Below are 19,164 nucleotides of genomic sequence, written 5' to 3' on the forward strand. Positions count from 1 at the left end.
ACCACAGCCCAGCTCCCAGAGAGAATTCTTCAGTCTAACACTCTCCCAACTGAGCTATTCTGGCACCCGGTTCCCAGAGAGAATTTTTTAAATATATATATTTATTTAATTTATTTATTCCCTTTTGTTGCCCTTATTGTTTTTTTATTGTTGTAGTTATTATTGTTGTCATCGTTGTTGGATAGGACAGAGAGAAATGGAGAGAGGAGGGGAAGACAGAGAGGGGGAGAGAAAGATAGACACCTGCAGACTTGCTTTACTGCCTATGAAGCGACATCCCTGCAGGTGGGGAGCCAGGGACTCGAACTGGGATCCTTAGGCCGGTCCTTACGCTTTGCGCCACATGCGCTTAACCCGCTATGCTACCGCCCGACTCCCCCAGATAAAATTCTTAGGCTGTCTTTCAGACTGAATATTTTCAGAAAACCTTTTGGTCCCCTTCCCATGCGAGCTAATGACATCTCCTTCACGTTTTTTTTTTTTTTTCCTTACCTAACCTACATGGACTGATGTTTCTGCCTGTGGCAAGTGAAAAGAGATCTGATATTATATTTTGTAGACTATACCAGCACTCATTTGGGGTATATTGTTAGACAAAGCAAAGACTTGGAGCCCTCATCCAGGTTCAAGACAATTTCTATTTTTAAAAAGTCTGCCTCAGAGTAACTTCACATTCTCTTGTCAAAGCTGAGTTGAATGCTAAAATTTGACACCTCTATGGGTTTCCATGACTACCCCCAGCAACTATGATAATATCAAAGCTGAACCCAGAGGATCTGATGAGTTCATCTTTATAATTTGGGAGATCACCAATTTGAAAAGAAGACGATTGGTCCACTTAAATCTCTCTCTCTGTTATTAAGGTTCTTGCTGGGGCTTGGTGCCTGTGTAACTCCATCATTCCCAGTGACATTTTCTCCTTCCCTCTCTCTCTCTCTCTCTCTCTCTCTCTCTTTCTCTCGGTGAGAGAGAGAAGGAGAAGCACTTGCATCACTGCTCCATTGCTCATGAAGCTTGCCCTCTGCAGGTGAGGACTGGGGCCTTGGACTTGGGAGCTCATGCATTGTAATATGTGGGCTCAACCAGGTGCACCATCACCCAGCTCCATTTCCTGCCTCTCTTATGTCTTTGATTTTTTTTTTTTTTCTGAGTAAAGTGGATGGACTAGCAAGAGGCAAAAGAAGGCTCCCCCTCACTTTCCTGAACTTCTCCTCCTCTACTTCTTCTTCTCTTTGTTTTTTTCAGATATGGGATAGAGAAGTGCAGAGAGACACAAAAAGAGTTAAAGAGACCACAACATTGAAGCTTTCTTAAAAGTAGTGGTGGGTGGGCTCAAACTCTGTGTATGCACATGGCAAAGCAACACACTATCCAACACACTGTCTCTAGCCCCTTCCTTTTCCAGATATGCTCCTTCTCACTTTGCTGAGATCCCTTGGTGAGCTAGTTCCAGCTACCCAAGATAGGCTGTAATGATTCCAGGCAATGGCTGCCCAAAAATAGCTCTGCCTGTTGATTTCCCAAACAAGCTTCATGAGAGGCTTATATTATTTTTTTTTCTTTAAAAAGAGGGAGAGATTACAAAGCAGAGGACTTGGCAGAGCTTGCTTCTGTCTGTGTGGGTCATAGGCTGTGGGTTTCCTTGTTGGGACAGAGGGCACGGGGGGGGGGGGGGGGGAGGATGGGGCATGGTCTGCAGGAATAGCAAGTTTAGCTCCCAGATCTTCACATGACCTTTCTGCCTGCCTGGAGACTCCATCAGAAGCAGTTCACCCAGGAAGGCTTCCCTGGTGCTGACATCCTGGTGTGCCTCAGGGTTGGGTGAGGACATGCAGTTCCCCTCTTCTCACATCTCCTCCTAGTGCTCTGGTTTAAAAAAGTATTAATAGAGGCCAGGTGGTGGCACACCCAGTTGTCACACAGATTACCATGCTCAAGGACCCAGGTTCAAGCCTCAGTTCCCCACTGTAGGGATGGCACTTTATGAGCTGTGAAGCAAGTCTGTAGGTGTTTATCTCTCTTTCTCCCTATCTTCCCCTCCCCTCTCAAGTTCTCTCTGTCCTAATAATACAGGGGCGGGGGGAAATGGGAGTCAGGCGGCAGTGCAGTGGGTTAAGCGTACATGGCACAAAGCACAAGGACCAGTGTAAGGATCCTGGTTCGAGCCTCTGGCTCCCCACCTGCAGGGGAGTCACTTCACAGGCGATGAAGCAGGTCTGCAGGTGTCCATCTTTCTCTCCTCCTTTCTGTCTTCCCCTCCTCTCTCCATTTCTCTCTGTCCTATCAACAACAACAATAACAAAAATAACTACAATAATAAAAAACAACAAGGGCAACAAAAGGGAAAATAAAAAAAAAAAAAGGAAAAAATGGCCACTGGGACCACTGGATGCATAGTACCAGCACTGAGCCCCAGCAATAACCCTAGTGGTGGTGATAATAATAAAATAGTAGTTATAGTAATAATAATAATAATGGCTAGCACTTATCTCACAATACTCTTATTTTAGGGACTTATTTTCCAACTTAGCAGACGTGTGAAGCTCAGCAGGTGACTAACTTCCTTGAGCCTCATTCAGTTTCCTTATCTGTAGGATGGGAATAAATCACTCCATTGGTTGTTATGAAGATTAAGGAAGGCCACGGATATAAAATGTATTATCTGGTACTGAGGGGACATCCCATAAGGGCTAGTTCCTATTGTTACTATTAGTAGTACTGTCACAGACATCTGTAATCTCTGTAATCCTGGGAACACCTTATATAATAAAACATTGGTCCAATCATGTGCCAGGGCCCAGGTTCAAGCCCCTGGTCCCTGCTTGCAAATGTGTATGTGTGTATGTTATTTTATTTGTATTTTTCAGAAAAAGAAAGAAAAAGGAAAACATAGGCCCTGTTGTGGCATGGTGGCTAAAGCATTAGACTCTCAAGTATGATGTCCTGAGTTTGATCCCTAGCATCACAAGAGCCAGACTTTCCCTTTCTCCTCTTTCTCATTAATAAGCAAAGAAATTTAAAAGTTGAAAAGTCAAAACAACAACAAAAATTGGTTTAGAGAAAGTTTGTCCTGGTTAAGCACTCACATTATAGTGTGCAAGGACCCAAGTTCAAGCCCCTGTGTAGAGGGAAAGCTTCAGGATTGGTGAAGTAGGGCTGCAGTTATCTCTCTGTCTCTCTTCTTCTCTGTCTCCCCTGTCCCACTCAGTTTCTCTCTGCCTCTCTCCAATAATAATAAATAATACTAAATAAATAATAATAAATAATACTAAAAAAGTATTTTTTCAAATATTGGCTGGATCAATGTAAGTACTAAGCTCTGAGTGTCCCTGTGCTGGTACTTGGCAGGGAGCTGTGTTTATTCCCTGATTACTGTGCGCTAGGCATGGCGCTAGGCAACGGCATCCATGACTTCATAAAGTTGAAAGAAAATCTTGTTGTGGAGACAAGAAGAGCAAATGCTGCATTAGTGAGCAACACATGACAGAACCAATTGCTAAATTGTATCTCTGGCAGCCAGCGCTGCTGGCATAGGGGGGGAAGTGTCAGTAATGGGTCACCCTCTCTGTCTCAGGGCCCAGCTTCAAAGCAACACTTTGCTTATGTTTCCATAAGTCCCAGTGAGGTAGGTTTTTTTGTTGTTTTTTTAATCCTCACATTAGATGAAGGAACTCTGACACAGTGATTCAGTAATTTCAAAGGACTTGCAAGGAGCCTAAGAAAGTTGCAGACACCCTTGAGCCACCAAGTTGCAGATGATACCATGATTCCATCCTGACTTCCCTGGGCAGATGACCTCAACAACGTGTCCCAGAACTTCACCTCCCCAGAGCCCTACTCTACTAGGGAAAGCTAGAAACAGACTGGGGGTATGGATTGACCTGCCAACACCCATGTCCAGCAGAGAAGCTATTATAGAAGCCAGAACTCCCACCTTCTGCACTCAAAACTATTTTGATCCATACTTCAAGTCAGGGAGAAAAGATAAGGGGAAGAGGAACAGAGGGCTTTGAACTCTAACTTTATCAGGAACTGGAGAGAGACAAAGAAAAAGGAACATTTGGATGTAATAATAGGTGTACGTGTGGGGGTCGGGAGGTAGCACAGCGGGCTAAGTGCACATAGTGTGAAGTGTAAGGACCAGCAGAAGGATCCAGGTTTGAGCCCCCGGCTCCCCATCTCCAGGGGGGTCACTTCACAAACTGTGAAGCAGGTCTGCAGGTGTCTATCTTTCTCTTCCCCTCTCTGTCTTCCCCTTCTCTCTCCATTTCTCTCTGTCCTAATAATAACAACAGCAGTAACAACCAGAGCAACAAAATGTAAAAAATGACCTCCAGGAGCAGTGGATTTGTAGTGCAGGCACAAAGCCCCAGTGATAACCCTGGAGGCAAAAAAAAAAAAGTGTATGTGTGACTTGGAAAGGAAGAGAAGATGGGACCAAAAATAAATAAATAAATAAATAAATAAATAAAGAGGTCAAATATATACAAATGTGTCTATGGTTGTGGAAATAATAGTCCATATCTGCAACCTTAGGAAAACTGCTGTAGCTTACTATGGAGGGATTGGGGATTCAGAATTCTGGTGGTGGGAATGGGAAAGGGAGTTGTATCCCTGTTATCTTGTAATTTTGTAAATCAATATTAAATGACTAATAACAACAAAAAATAAAGTGGCAGAACTCTGACCCAAACCTCCTGGCTCATCAGCCCTGCAAAATATTCCTCCCCTGTGAATGAAACAAACATCAAACCCATTTTCCGGAAGAGGAAACCAAAGGGTTAAGCAGAAGTTAAGTGAGTTGTTCAAGGCCACCAAAATAGTACCTGGCTGAGTTGTGACTGAAAAGCAGATGAAATGGAAAGGGGAGGATGATGGTGCAGCCTGAGGAACACAAATGTTATACCATGTGCAAGGGCCAGGGTTCAAGCCCTAGGGCTCCACCTACAGGGGAAGCTTCAAGAGCACTGAAGCAGTGCTGCAGGCGTTACTCTCTTGCTCCCTCTCTATCTACACCTCTTCTCTTCCTTTCTCTCTGACCTTGAAAATAAAAGGAGCAAATGAAAACAAGGCTGAAGATGCAGTAGAAATGAAATCATGATGCCATAGCCTCCAGGGTTATTGCTAGAGCTCGGTGCCTCCACTATGAACCCACTGTTTCTGGAGGCCTTTTTTGTTGTTCATTGTTGTTGCTGACTGTTATTGCTGTTGTTGTTGTATAGGACAGAGAGAAACTGAGAGAGGAGGGGGAAATATAGAGGGGGACAGAAAAATTTATCAAAGCAAGGACTGCAAAAGCTGAATAAGGGCAAGAGACTGGCATACTTTAATGATGACTCTATAGTCACTATCGGGCCACCCCATCAGCTGGGACAGGGAGGCAGAAGATGCAGAAGAGGGAGTTGCATATGATGCCTATGGCACAGATAATGAAGGCTTCTCTCTGCATCTCTGTCCTCTCACAAAGAAAAGTAAACAGCCACCAGGAGTAGTGGATTTGTAGTGCATGCACTGAGCCCCAGTATTAACCCTGGAAACTAAAAAAAAAAAAATGTTTTTTTTTTCCTATTAGAACTGCTTGATGAAATTTCCTGCCTCTTCATCCATCTCATACTTTTTATATCAAACCAAACCCCTCAGTTTTCCATCCTTGATGTCACTATTTTGAATTCTTTGTCTTCTCTTTTTTTGTTTTTTTCTATTAAATCAGAATCTACCTTCCAGGCTGTTCTAGTCTCCTTATTTCTTCTTAGCAAACACTTCTCTAGGGTCAGAAATGATCCCTCTCAATAAGGAGCGGACATTTAGGTTTTCCAATTTTCTCAGCTGCCAAAGCCACACCTGTGTCTCACACTAATGGCTCTTCCTAACTTTCAACTCCCTGTATTTTGTGGAAATCACCATGACTAGTCTATGGACAATGAACAGTGGAGAAACCTTCCTGCAACGGAAGACAGAGACAATATCTCCTTATTCTTCAAGTCCAGGCTTTTGAAGCTGTATGTTTCTCTATTTATAATTACATGAAAATTCTTTTTATTTATTTATTTATTTATTTATTTATTTTTCCCCCTTTGTTGCCCTTGTTTACCATGGTTGCTATTGTTATTGTTGTTGTTACTGCTGTCATTGTTGTTGTATAGGACAGAGAGAAATCAAGAGAGGAGGGGCAGACAGAGAGGGGGAGAGAAAGACAGACACCTGCAGACCTGCTTCAACGCTTGTGATGCGACTCCCCTGCAGGTGGGGAGCCGGCAGCTTGAACCAGGATCCATACACCAGTCTGTGCGCTTCATGCCATGTGTGCTTAACCTGCTACACCACCACCCAGCTCCCACAATGAAAATTCTTGTCGGGCATAACCATATGAATATCCCTTGTAATCATTTGCCTTTTCCTCTGTAATTTATTTATTTATTTATTTTAAAGATTTTATTTATTTATGAGAAAGATAGGGGAGAGAGAGAAAGAACCAGACATCACTCTGGTACATGTGCTGCCAGGGATTGAACTCAGGACCTCATGCTTGAGAGTCTAGTGCCTTAGCCACTGCGCCACCTCCTGGACCACAAATTATATATATATATATATATATATATATATATATATATATATATATATATATTTTTTTTTTTTTTTTTTTTTTCCTCCAGGGTTATTGCTGGGCTCGGTGCCTGCACCATGAATCCACCGCTCCTGGAGGCCATTTTTTTCCCCCTTTTGTTGCCCTTGTTGTAGCTTCATTGTGGTTATTATTATTATTATTGCCCTTGTTGATGCAATTCGTTGTTGGATAGGCCAGGAAAGCTTAGTTTTGAATTCCAGTCTTGCTGCAACTGGCTCAGTCCTGATAAAGCATGTCGCTCCCACAGGATTCCTTTGTGATATCCCCAGTGACAGGCATAACTAGATTTCCCTAAGGAAATGAGAACTCAGAAGACCAGTGATGACCCAAGACTACTTAAATACCATCAGAGAAAAAAAAAAAAAACAGAACACAAAAAAATCCAACAAAAAAACTAACAAAATTATCTTCAGACACACACATATGCACAGACATGCACACATGCTTCCACAGCACACATGTATGCATGTATACACACAGACACATGTCTATGAGAAAGAAAATGGACTATTTAAGAATTGGCTCAAGGAAAGGATGTGGTCTATGCAGCCTCTCTGCACAAGGACACTGGGGGTTACAAAGATAAGTCTGAATATTGCTTGCTACCCCGGGGAGCTCAGGGATTTAAGGAAGGACTTATGATTAGCCCACTAGGGAAATGGCACACTGCCATTTGAGTCAAAAAATCAAATAAGAATTCTTAGAATGTGCAATTAACCTGGGGTCTCTCCAACACTTTTCATCTGGGCAAGAATTCAATGGAAGGGATTTGCCTGCTCTTGAAAACCCAAAGTGTGTAAATGGTCCTAAGTGATGAGCTCCCCTTTAGAACAAATGAAAGGATCTGTCTCTAGTGAATGAAAATCCAATAATTCGGTCAGAGCTCCAGCTGGGCTCACTGAATTAATTACAAAAGACTCTAGCGAGTTCTGATAGGACAGGATATCTCAACCCAGACAGATGGACTAGATAAGTACCTTTTTTGAGGTGGGCCTGTCCCTATGTGGTATTAGATGCTCACTAACTCCCCCAGCTCCTACCCCACTAGATGTCAATCATAACACCCCAGCAACAGACTCTTAAGGACAAAATATCATTTCAAACCACTGGCCTAGGATAATTATCCTGACGTAAATTAGTCTTATCCACACAGAAGAAAAAAAAAAAGCACAGGGGTATACCTTCTCTCATATTCTCTTTGCCAACCTGAGTTACACAAATACTCCCAAAGCGAGTATGAGATAATACCTCTGCCCTCACCTGCAATAGCCTAAATCAATGCATGCGCTCTGAATGGTTCCTAGTGAAAGGCACATATGAAGTGATGGCAAACGTCACCAAAATAGGGTGTGTTGATTGTGGGTCCCTGCAGACTTGCTCTGGGCTCCAGTCACAGGATTAGAATCATCCCTCAAGCTTCATCTGAGAAGTGGGGGAAAGAAATTCACTCAAGGTTCTGAGCACATACACAGAGCTAGAAAGGTGATTTTTTTTTTTTTTCTAAGAGCATCACTGTACAGATTACAAAAGCTCCAGATATAAACGAAGCCTGGATCAGAGTGGGTGGGTGGCTGGTAGAGGCTGGAGGATGAAGACTTGGAGGCCATTAATGGAATCAAGAGTGGAAAACAATGCCCCTTCTGAACTTGTGCTGACCTGACTCTACCCAGGCCACGTTAGTGAGGACCCCTAGAGAACTTGGTGTTCACAGCTGGAGAAACTGACATTTTCTAGTGAGAATGTTGCCTACCCCTGCTTTTTCCACCCCAGGTTAATGTCACCAGGAGAGCAGGCAGGAAAAAACAAAAAACAAAACAAAACAAACAAACAACCCCCCCCCCCAGCTTTTCAGAGGGTTTGGTCTTGGTTTCAGTATCTCACCCGAGTGTGTTTTCTATCTCTGCTCTGAACAGCAAGGTCAGAGCCCTTGGAGCTGTTGTCTTTGAGAACTCTGAGAAGTCTCAGAGCAAAAAACATGTCTCCTCTCTCATCTAGGCTGACTAACTCACCCTGATAAAAGGGGTGGGTAAAACTGGGAGGTGATGATGCTTTTTGAATATGGAATGAGACTGTGTGGTCTCACTTTATAAAAGGAACAGAAAAGAAACAGGATGTTTAAAGTTAGGAAGATTCTAGAAACCTCAGACCAGCACACCTGTGATGACCTAAGACACTGTGTGTCTTACACAGAGCTGGGGCTCTTGCTTCTTCTAATAAGGTAGAAAAGAGAACATTAAGGCAAAACCAAAAACAAAACAAAACAAAAAAGTTAACTAACCAAACTGTAAGAAGGGGCGAAGATTTACATATCAGGAGAGCTTGAAAAAAGTATCTCACCACCACCCACCCTGATGTCAGTCTTACATGTGCATGTGTGTTGGGCCATACAATCCAATAATGCATAGTCCATACTGAACAACTTCAACTTATGGGAGGGGGCAGGCAGTGGTGTACCTGGTTAAGCACCCATAGTACTAAGCACACCCACACATGCAAGGATCCAGGTTTGCACCCGTATTCCCCACTGGCAAGGGGATGCTTCACAAGTAGTGAAGCAGGTCTTCAGGTATATTTCTCTCCCTCACTCCTTTTTTTTCTTTTATTTTTTTTCATTTCTTTATTGAGGGAGTAATGTTTTACATTTGACAGTAAATACAATAGTTTGTACATGCATAACATTTCTCAATTTTCTGCATAACAATACAACCCCCACTAGGTCCTCTGCCATACTTTTTGGACCTGTACTCTTACCCCCATCCACCTACCCCAGAGTCTTTTATTTTGGTGCAATACACCAACTCCAGTCCAAATTCTGCTTAGTGTTTTCTCTTCTGGTCTTGTTTTTCAGCTTTGACAGACAGTGAGATCATCCCATATTCACCCTTCTGTTTCTGACTTATTTCACTTAACATGAATTTTTCAAGGAGTGAAGAGGTATCTCAATGTTGTCTTTATTTGCATTTCTCTGATAATATAAGACTTGGAGCATTTTTTCATGTGTTTCTCAACCTTTTGGATCTCTTCTGTGGTGAATATTCTGTCCAAGTCTTCTCTCCATTTTTATATAGTCATTTGTTTTCTTTTGTTGAGTTTGGTAAGCTCTTTATATATTTCGGTTATTAAACTCTTGTCTGATGTATGGCATGTAAAGATCTTCTATTCTGTGAGGAGTCTCTTGGTTTGGGTATTGGTTTCTTTTGCTGTACAGAAGCTTTTTACTTTGATTTAGTCACATAGGTTTATAATTGCCTTAGTCTTCTTTGTAGTTGGATTTGTTTCATTAACTATGTCTTTAAAATTTATGCGGAAAAGAGTTTTGCCAATGTTTTCGTCTAAGTATCTAATCGTTTCTGGTCTAACATTCAAGTCCTTGATCCACTTGGAATTTACTTTTGTGTTTGACTCTGGGTAGTATATTCATTCTTGATGGTGTTAATTATTCCAACCCATATACATGGAATATCTTTCCACTTCTTTGTGTCTTTTTCAATTTCCTTGAGTAGTGACTCATAATTTTCAGTATACAAATCTTTCACTTCTTTGGTTAGGGTTATTCCTAGATATTTTATTATTATTGTTGCTCTAATAAAAGGAATTGATTTCTGGATTTCATATTCTTCTTAGTGTTTACATAGAGGAGTGCCACTGACTTTTGAATGTTAATTTTGTATCCTGACACCTTACTGTATTGCCTGATGATATCCAAAAGCTTCTTGTTGGATTCCTTAGGTTTTTCCATGTATACTATCATGTCATCTGCAAATAGGGAGAGTTTGACGTCTTCTCTTCCAATCTGTATGCCTTTAATTCCTTGCTCCTGCCTGATTGCTATGGCAAGAACTTCCAACACTATGTTGAATAATAATGGTGATAGTGGGCAGCCCTGTCTAGTACCTGATCTGAGTGGAAATGCTTCCAGTTTTTCACCATTGAGTATGATGTTGGCTGTAGGTTTGCTATATATAGACTCCACTATCTTCAGGAATTTTCCATCTATTCCCATTTTTTGTAGTGTTTTGATCATAAAGGGATGTTGTATTTTGTCAAAGGCTTTCTCTGCATCTGTTTATATGACCATGTGGTTTTTGGTCTTGCCTTTATTGATTTGGTGGATCACATTGACTGATTTACGTATATTAAACCAAATTTGCATCCCTGAGAAAAATCCCACTTGGTCATGATGAACAATCTTTTTGATATACTGCTGTATCCGGTTGGCTAGAATTTTGTTCAATATTTTCGCATCTATGTTCATCAGAGATATTGGTCTGTACTTTTCTTTTTTGGTTGTGTCGCTATGTGTTTTTGGTATCAAAGTGATGTTGGTTTAATAAGAAGCTGGAAGGGAGGATCCCTGTGTCTTCAATCTTCTGGAAGACTTTTAAAAGTAGAGGTATCAGTTCTTCTTTGAAAGTTTTGTAGAATTCATTTGTAAAACCATCTGGCCCGGACGTTTATTTTGGGAAGGTTTTTGATAACTGTTTCAATTTCATTAGCTGTGATGGCCCTGTTTATATTATCTAATTCCTCTTTACTTAATTTTGGAAGTTTGTAGGTATCTAGGAAATCATCCATTTCTTCCAGGTTCTCTAGCTTGGTCACATATAGTTATTCATAGAAGTCTTGCATGATATATTGAATTCCTGTGGTGTGTGTTGTGATATCTTCTCTTTCGTTTATAATCCAATTTATTTGGGTCTTCTCCCGTTTTTGTTTTGTGAGTTTGGCTAAAGATTTGTTGATTTTGTTCACTCTTTCAAAGAACCAAAATTTACTTTCATTGATCTTTTGTATGGCTTTCTTATTTTCAATGTTATTTATTTCTGCCCTAATTTTAGTGATTTCTGTCCTTCTGGTTGCTTTAGGGTCCCTTTGTTCTTCTTTTTCTAGGTCTTTAAGGTGTGTAACCAGACTGTTTATTTGTGCTTTTTCTTGTTTCCTAATGTGTACTTCCCTCTCAGTACTACCTTAGCTGTGTCCCAAATATTTTGATAGCTTGTGTCTTCATTTTCATTGAACTCTCGACATATTTTGATTTCTTCTTTTATTTCCTTTTTGGCCCATGGTTTTTAAGTAGTGTACTGTTGAGCTTCCACATTTTAGGACTATTACTAATCTTTTCTTTATTGTTAAGTGTTAGTTTAATTCCACTGTGATCTGAGAAGATGCTTGGGATGATTTCAATGCTCTTGAATTGGCTGATGCTGTCTTTGTGGCCTAACATGTGGTCTATCCTTGAGAATGACCCATGTGGACTTGAGTAGAATGTATTCCAGTTTCTTGGGGTGAATGACTCTGAAAATGTCCAATAGTTCTAGTTTATCTGTCTCCTCATTTAGCTTCCTCATTTTTTAAAAAATATTTATTTTATTTATTTATTCCCTTTTGTTGCCCTTGTTGTTTTATTGTTGTAGTTATTATTGTTGTTGTCGTTGTTGGATAGGACAGAGAGAAATGGAGAGAGGAGAGGAAGACAGAGAGGAGGAGAGAAAGATAAGACACCTGCAGACCTGCTTCACCACCTGTGAAGCGACTCCCCTGCAGGTGGGGAGCCGGAGTTCAAACCGGGATCCTTATGCCGGTCCTTGTGCTTTGTGCCACCTGCGCTTAACCCGCTGCGCTACAGCCCGACTCCCTCCTCATTTCTTTATTGATTTTCTGCCTGGATGATCTGTCAAGTTGAGAGAGTGGGGTGTTGAAGTCCCCTACTATGGCTGTGTTACTGTTAATATTTTGTTGCAGCTCTTTCAGTAGATATTCTCATTTGGGTGGATAAATGTTAATTGTTAAGTCCTCTTGGTTGACTGACCCTCTGAGCTTTAAGTAATGTCAATCCCTATCTCTTTTAATTGTATTCATTTTAAACTCTATCGTGTCAGATATGAGAGCTGTTCTTGCCCTTTTCTGTGAGCTATTGGCTTGTATGATAGTTTTCCATCCTTTCACTTTGAGTCTGTGTTTGTCTTGTTGAGTTAGGTGGGCTTCCTGTAGACAGCATATTGTTAGGTTGTATTTTCTGATCAATCTGCTTACTCTCTCCCTTTTAATAGGTAAATCCAGGCCATTGACATTTATTGATATCATATATTTAAGGTATTTTAATGCCATTATTGTGGATTTTTAGAGTTTTCTGATATATGGCATATTTTTGGTGGTCTGACTGTTTATAGAAGACCTTTCAGAACTTCTTTCAGGGCACGCTTGGTGACAGTTGATTTTTTCAACTGTTACTTGTTTGAGAAGGTCTTTATGCCTCCATCTAGTCTAAATGACAGTCTAGCAAGATACAGGGGTCTTGGTTGGATGTCTTTCTCATTGAACATTCCATTGACATCTTGCCATTCATTTAGGCCTGTAGTGTGTGTGTGGAGAAGTATGCTACTAATCTTATGGGTTTTCCGCTATAGGTGACTCTTTGTTTTTCTCTTGCAGCCTTCAGGATCCTTTCTTCATCCTTATTCCCTTATATTCTAAATATGATGTGTCTTGGTGTTTTTAAGTCTGGGTATAATTCTGTTTGGGACCCTCTGGGCTTCTTGAACCTTTATATCTTTTATGTTGTCTGAACTAGAGAAGTTCTCAGCTTCTATTTCAGTTTAGACAAAGGGCATCATTGTGTGCAGAGCCCTTACTTATAGCCAAAACATCAGGAAGAGTTATTATGACAATTTATGGGGGTGCTTTTTCTTCAGGGTGCACACAAGTCAATCAAAACACTCAGGACTGGAGTGAGATAATTCACCAGGCTGGGTATCAGCACAGCCCAGGTTTGAACTCCTGGCACCACGCGGGCGTACTATACCACCAGAGGAGGTTCCACTGCTGATGTGTCTCTTATTCTGTCTCAATATCTATATCTGAATGAAAAGTTCTCCCCAGGGTTGGGTGAAATCATGTATGGTGTCAAGACCCAAGCTTGGCAGTCAAACAAAACATACCAAAAAAAAAAAAAAAAAAAAAAAAAAAGTAGGCTTTGAGTAAAGCAGACCTGTGAGCGCCATCTAGTGACACTTATGAGAATTTTTTTCTGATGAAATTTAGCAAAGAGTAATGAGTCAAAAAGAGATGAAAGACCTTGGAAATATTAATAAAACACAATATGTCCAAGGATGGTGAGGGTCTAAGACATAATATAAGAGTCAAAGTGTCCATTCCAGGAGATCATTTAAAATTAAAATGGCTACACCTGCATGTTGGCTGTTGGGCTCAGGCAAAAATTAGTAGTCATGAACCCCATAGAATATAAGCAAAATAGACTTCCTAGCTTCTTCCAACATGAAAACCCCAAATCTCATCTGATAAATTCTTTTTTTTTTGCCTCTAGGGTTATCACTGGGGCTTGATGCCTGCACTACAAATTTACTGCTCCTGGAGGCTATTTTTTCCCTTTTGTTGCCCTTGTTGTTTATTGTTGTTGTTATTATTATCATTGTTGTTGTTGTTGGATAGGACAGAGAGAAACTGAGAGAGGAGGGGAAGACAGAGAAGGGGAGAGAAAGATAGACATCTGCAGACCTGCTTCACTGCTTGTGAAGCGACCCCCCCCCCCCAACTGCAGGTGGATAGCTGGGGACTCAAACTGGGATCCTTAAGCCAGTCCTTGCACTTTGTGCCATGTGCACTTAACATGCTGCACTACCACCTGGCTCCCTTGTCGGATATATTCTTACCTTTAGGCTCCTGATTATTAAACAATTTGTTCTGCTTTATATCTTAATGCTTTTCAGCCACCAAGTTGCAGGCGTTACCAATATGCCAATATGAATCCCCTGGGCAGATGACTTCACCAATGTGTCCTAGAACCCAACCTTCCCAGAACCCAACTCAATTAGGGAAAGATAGAAATAGGATGGGAGTATGGATCAACTTGGCAATGCCCACTGTCCAGCTGAGAAGCAATTACAGAAGCCATTCCTTCCACATTTTGCTCCTCATAAAGATCTTTGGTTCATACTCCCAGAGGGATAAAGAATAGGGAAGTTTCTAGTGAAGGGGAGGGGATACAGAACTCTGGTGGGAACTGTGTGGAATTGTACCCCTCTTATTCCACAATCTTGTCGATCATTATTAAATCACCAGTAAAAAATGCAAAATAATTAAAATGGCTTTTTCCTTTTCTGTTAAATGTTTTGTATTCATGATGAAATAGCACCTATATACTAATTAATCTAGAAACTCCAGCTATTACTATGCAACACATTATGTGTCAATGTATTTAGCATTTTGTTTTATAGTTTATATCATCATTATATGTATTTATGTAAGGTTGGCTATTTTAAATGTTTTAGGAGACTGCTGGAGGCGGGGCTACGGAGCAGCAGCAGCTGTGTATCCTCTCCTCTCCCCGGTCAATTAGGAATACCAAAGATCACCTGGGACCACAACAAGACATAACTAGAACGACTTCAGGAATCCACCAAATCATGGTGAGTGCAAATAAGTGTGGCTCATGGACAGCGAGGAGCCTAGGGAGAGATTAAGTAACTGGTAACAGTCTGGCAGTTTACCAGTTGAGGTGCCTCTTCCAGTCCATTTTACCAATAAAAAAGACTGCTGAAGGGAGGAGAGGACTCCCCTAAAACTCACCAAATGCAACTGTGAGTCTCCATTGCTACTTCCCTGAGAGGCTGGAGCAGCAGAGGAGAGGCCCTGTGCTGACATCAGGAGGCAGAGATCTGACCAGGAAACTCAAGAGAAAATCTACACCCTGGTGGCCTTGCAATGGGGCTGTGTGGTGGGAGCCTTTCCACATTGTTCTCCTGATGAGAACATGGTGAATAATTGTCTCAGAACCTACAGACTATAAACAGGAATTGTTTAGAAATTCACAGGGCCCAGCAGTGCTGCTCAGCTTGGCAGAGAAGCCGAATTGAGTCTGGAGCTTTGGATTCTTGGGGTGTGAGAGTCTCTTGGCATAACTACTGTATTATCTCTCCCAAACCCTGATTTATCTCCTGGTCAGGAGTGAGTAATTAAGCTAGGAAGCCTACTTATAGTTTAAAAGTTTAAGTACCTTACTTAGACACAAATCAATCCAGGCAAGAGTGATCAGTAATTTGAAAAATACTGAGAAAGGGACCTCATAACGTACTATTTAGAATGGTTAAGCCAAAAAGGAGAAATATTGGAGAAATGAACCAGGACAAAAGTCCAGCTAAAAGCCCCCCAAGATTGAAGCATAGAATAATGAGGTCAACATCCAAACACTAGTTAAGGAAATAATCACAGGAGTGAGTAAAGAGTTTGAAAGAATTGTCATCAGAAATGCAGAAATAACATGAGACTCTGGAAGAAAGCACTATCTCGAGGTACTTAGAGCACTGAAAGTTGAAATAGCTGAGCTAAGAACACAACTAGCTGAACAAGCTAAAACAATATCAGAACAGGGTAACAAATTTGAACTCCAGAAAACAGTAGAGGGGAGAGAGAATGGAATAAATGAGAGTGAAGACAGAATTAGCAAGATCGAGGATGAATTAGAGACAACTAAATAAAGAAGTAAGAGATCTCAAAAAGAGATTAAGAGATACTACAAACAACAACAGAGTCCTATGGGATGACTTCAAAAGAAATATACACATTATTGGCTAACCAGAGGAAGAAAGAGAGGGAGGGGAAGAAAGCATTCTTCAGGACATCATAGCTGAGACCTTCTCTAGTCTAGACAACATAAAAGACATAAAGGTTCAGGAAGCCCAGAGGGTCCCAAACAGAATTAACCCAACTTAAAGACACCAAGACACATCATGTTTAGAATGGAGAGGAATAAGAATAAAGAAAGGATCCTGAAGGCTGCAAGAGAAAACAAAGAGTCACCTACAGAGGAAAACCCATAAGATTAGCAGCAGACTTTACCACACAAACACTACAGGTCAGAAGAGAATGACAAGATATCTATCAAGTGCTCTCAATGAGAAAGGTTTTCAACCAAGACTACTGTATCCTGCTAGACTGTCATTCAGACCAGATGGAGGCATCAAAATCTCTCAGACGGGAGTTGGGCTGTAGTGCAGCGGGTTAAGCGCAGGTGGCACAAAGCATAAGGACCGGCATAAGGATCCCGGTTCGAACCCTGGCTCCCCACCTGCAGGGGAGTTGCTTCACAGGCGGTGAAGCAGGTCTGCAGGTGTCTTTCTTTCTCTCCTCCTCTCTGTCTTCCCCTCCTCTATCCATTTCTCTCTGTCCTATCCAACAACGACAAAACAATAATAACTACAACAATAAAACAACAAAGGCAACAAAAGGGAATAAATAAATAAAATAAATATTAAAAAAAAACAAACAAAATCTCTCAGACAAGTAACAATTGAAAGAATCAACTGTCACCAAGCCTGCCCTGAAAGAAATTCTGAAAGGTCTCCTATAAACTACCATAAATATGCCATATATTAGAACACTCTAAAAATCTACAAGAATGGCATTAAAAAATCTTCAATCTTTGATATCAAGAAATGTCAATTAAAAAAAAATGTCAGTGGTCTGAATTCACCTATTAAAAGGCACAGAGTAGGAAGATGGATCAGAAAACACAACCCAACAATATGCTGTCTACAGGAAACCCACCTAATTCAACAAGACAAACACAAACTCTAAGTGAAAGGATGAAAGGATGGAAAACTATCATACAAGCCAATGGCCCACAATAAAGGGCAGAAACAGCTATTATCATATATGACATGATAGACTTTAAAATAAATAAAATTTAAAAATATCGGGATGAACACAACTTAATGATCAGAGGATCAGTCCATCAAGAGGACTTAACAATTATTAACATCTATGCACCCATTGAGAAGCCATCTAAATACATAAAATGTCTACTGAAAAGAGCAACAGCAATATATTAACAGCAACACAGCCATAGTAGGGGACTTCAACACCCCAGTCTCTCAACTTGACAGATCATCCAGACAGGAAATCAATAAAGAAATGAGGAAGTTAAATGAGGAGACAAATAAACTAGAACTATTGGACATTTTCAGAGTCATTCACCCCAAGAAACTGGAATACACATTCTACTCAAGTCCACATGGGTCATTCTCAAGGATAGACCATATGTTAGGCCACAGAGACAGCATCAGCAAATTCAAGAGCATTGAAATCATCCCAAGCATCTTCTCAGACCACAGTGGAATTAAACTAACACTTAACAATCAACAAACAATTAGTAATATGTTGCTTGATGTGGCGGGATGCGAAGGAGAGAGAATCCAAGCGTAGAGGGAACACAAATCTTTATTGTTGGGTCAGATGGGTGGTTCAGGCCACGTGGAGCCAGCCAAAAAAAATGGCTGTGTCCTCCTACCTCACCACCGGGCAAGAGAGAGCGAGCGAGGGGAGGGAGAGTAGGTGGACTTTTTAGGTCAACACCCCGGAGTGACGTGTCGGGACAAGATTGGTTGGGGGAAAACCCTGAAAGTACCATAATACTCTGTGTATAGTGGCAGAGCCTTGGGGAGACATCTGCACAGCATCTCCCCCTTTTCTTTTATATCTAATGGACACAGTAAGGAAATGTATAGAGTGGAGCAGGCTTAAATGTTTTTAAGGAATGCCGTGCTCAGGTGGGAAGATGTAAAATGTTTTTGTGGGGGAGGGAAGGCTTAAATGGCCACCAACCTTGTGAGATTCATGTGTCCCCCCTGTGCTCAACCCCTCTTTAGAGAGAGAGAAAGAGACTTACCTGGAGGGACTCATCTCATAGGTTAAGCTTTGCCAGGCTCAACCATCTCCTCACAATATTTCTACATCCTACTCTATCTTTCTATCTAGTCATCGCATTATGATGGTTCAATGTCTGTAAAAGACTCTATCTGTGACAGAGGAATAGTAGTATAGGGGTGAGCAGAAACCTTTTGGGCATAAACCTGAATGATATAACAAAACAGGAAGGGACAAGTAGGGGAGCAGTAAGGGCCAGTGTGACGTCAAGGGAAGGCTTGGTGCACAAAGGAATGTTCCCTGTCTCGGGGGGGGGGGCAGGGGTTCATAATGAGGGGGTGTTTCCTGCCTCAAAGGGCAGGACCTGTAGGCAGGGGGGCATGGCCCGCCAAGCAGAGGGGCTATTTGGCATTATATAGTCCTCAAGGCAACAGTCTGTAAAGTCTATGAACTACTCAGGGTCAGTCTTTGAAAAGCCAGTAGTGTGAAGGGAAGGAAGCTGCTGTAAAAATTGTGTAAAGTGTCCAAAGGGTAAACCAGCAAGTCCAATAGAAGTATCAGTCCAAAGTAGGCGACTACCTCTAAATGAGAAGGTATTTGAGAGCTTTACATATCAATAACATCTTATTTAACCTTTTGTTACACCCGTATAAGATGGAGACACACCCTAGGTGTGCGCAGGTTTTTTAGACCAAGTTAGTTAAAATATATTGATTTTTAACTAATTTTTACCTCAGACTTTAAATGTAAATTAATCTTACCTTTATGAGAATTATGTTGAAAACCTTTTTCATTTAACTTTGCCTGGTAAGAATGTAGCCTTAAAGTTACATTTATAACCTTAAAGTTAATGTTTACCAAATTTCAAACACACACAT

This window comes from Erinaceus europaeus, chromosome 6 (assembly GCF_950295315.1).
Source record: "Erinaceus europaeus chromosome 6, mEriEur2.1, whole genome shotgun sequence".
Taxonomy (NCBI): domain Eukaryota; kingdom Metazoa; phylum Chordata; class Mammalia; order Eulipotyphla; family Erinaceidae; genus Erinaceus; species Erinaceus europaeus.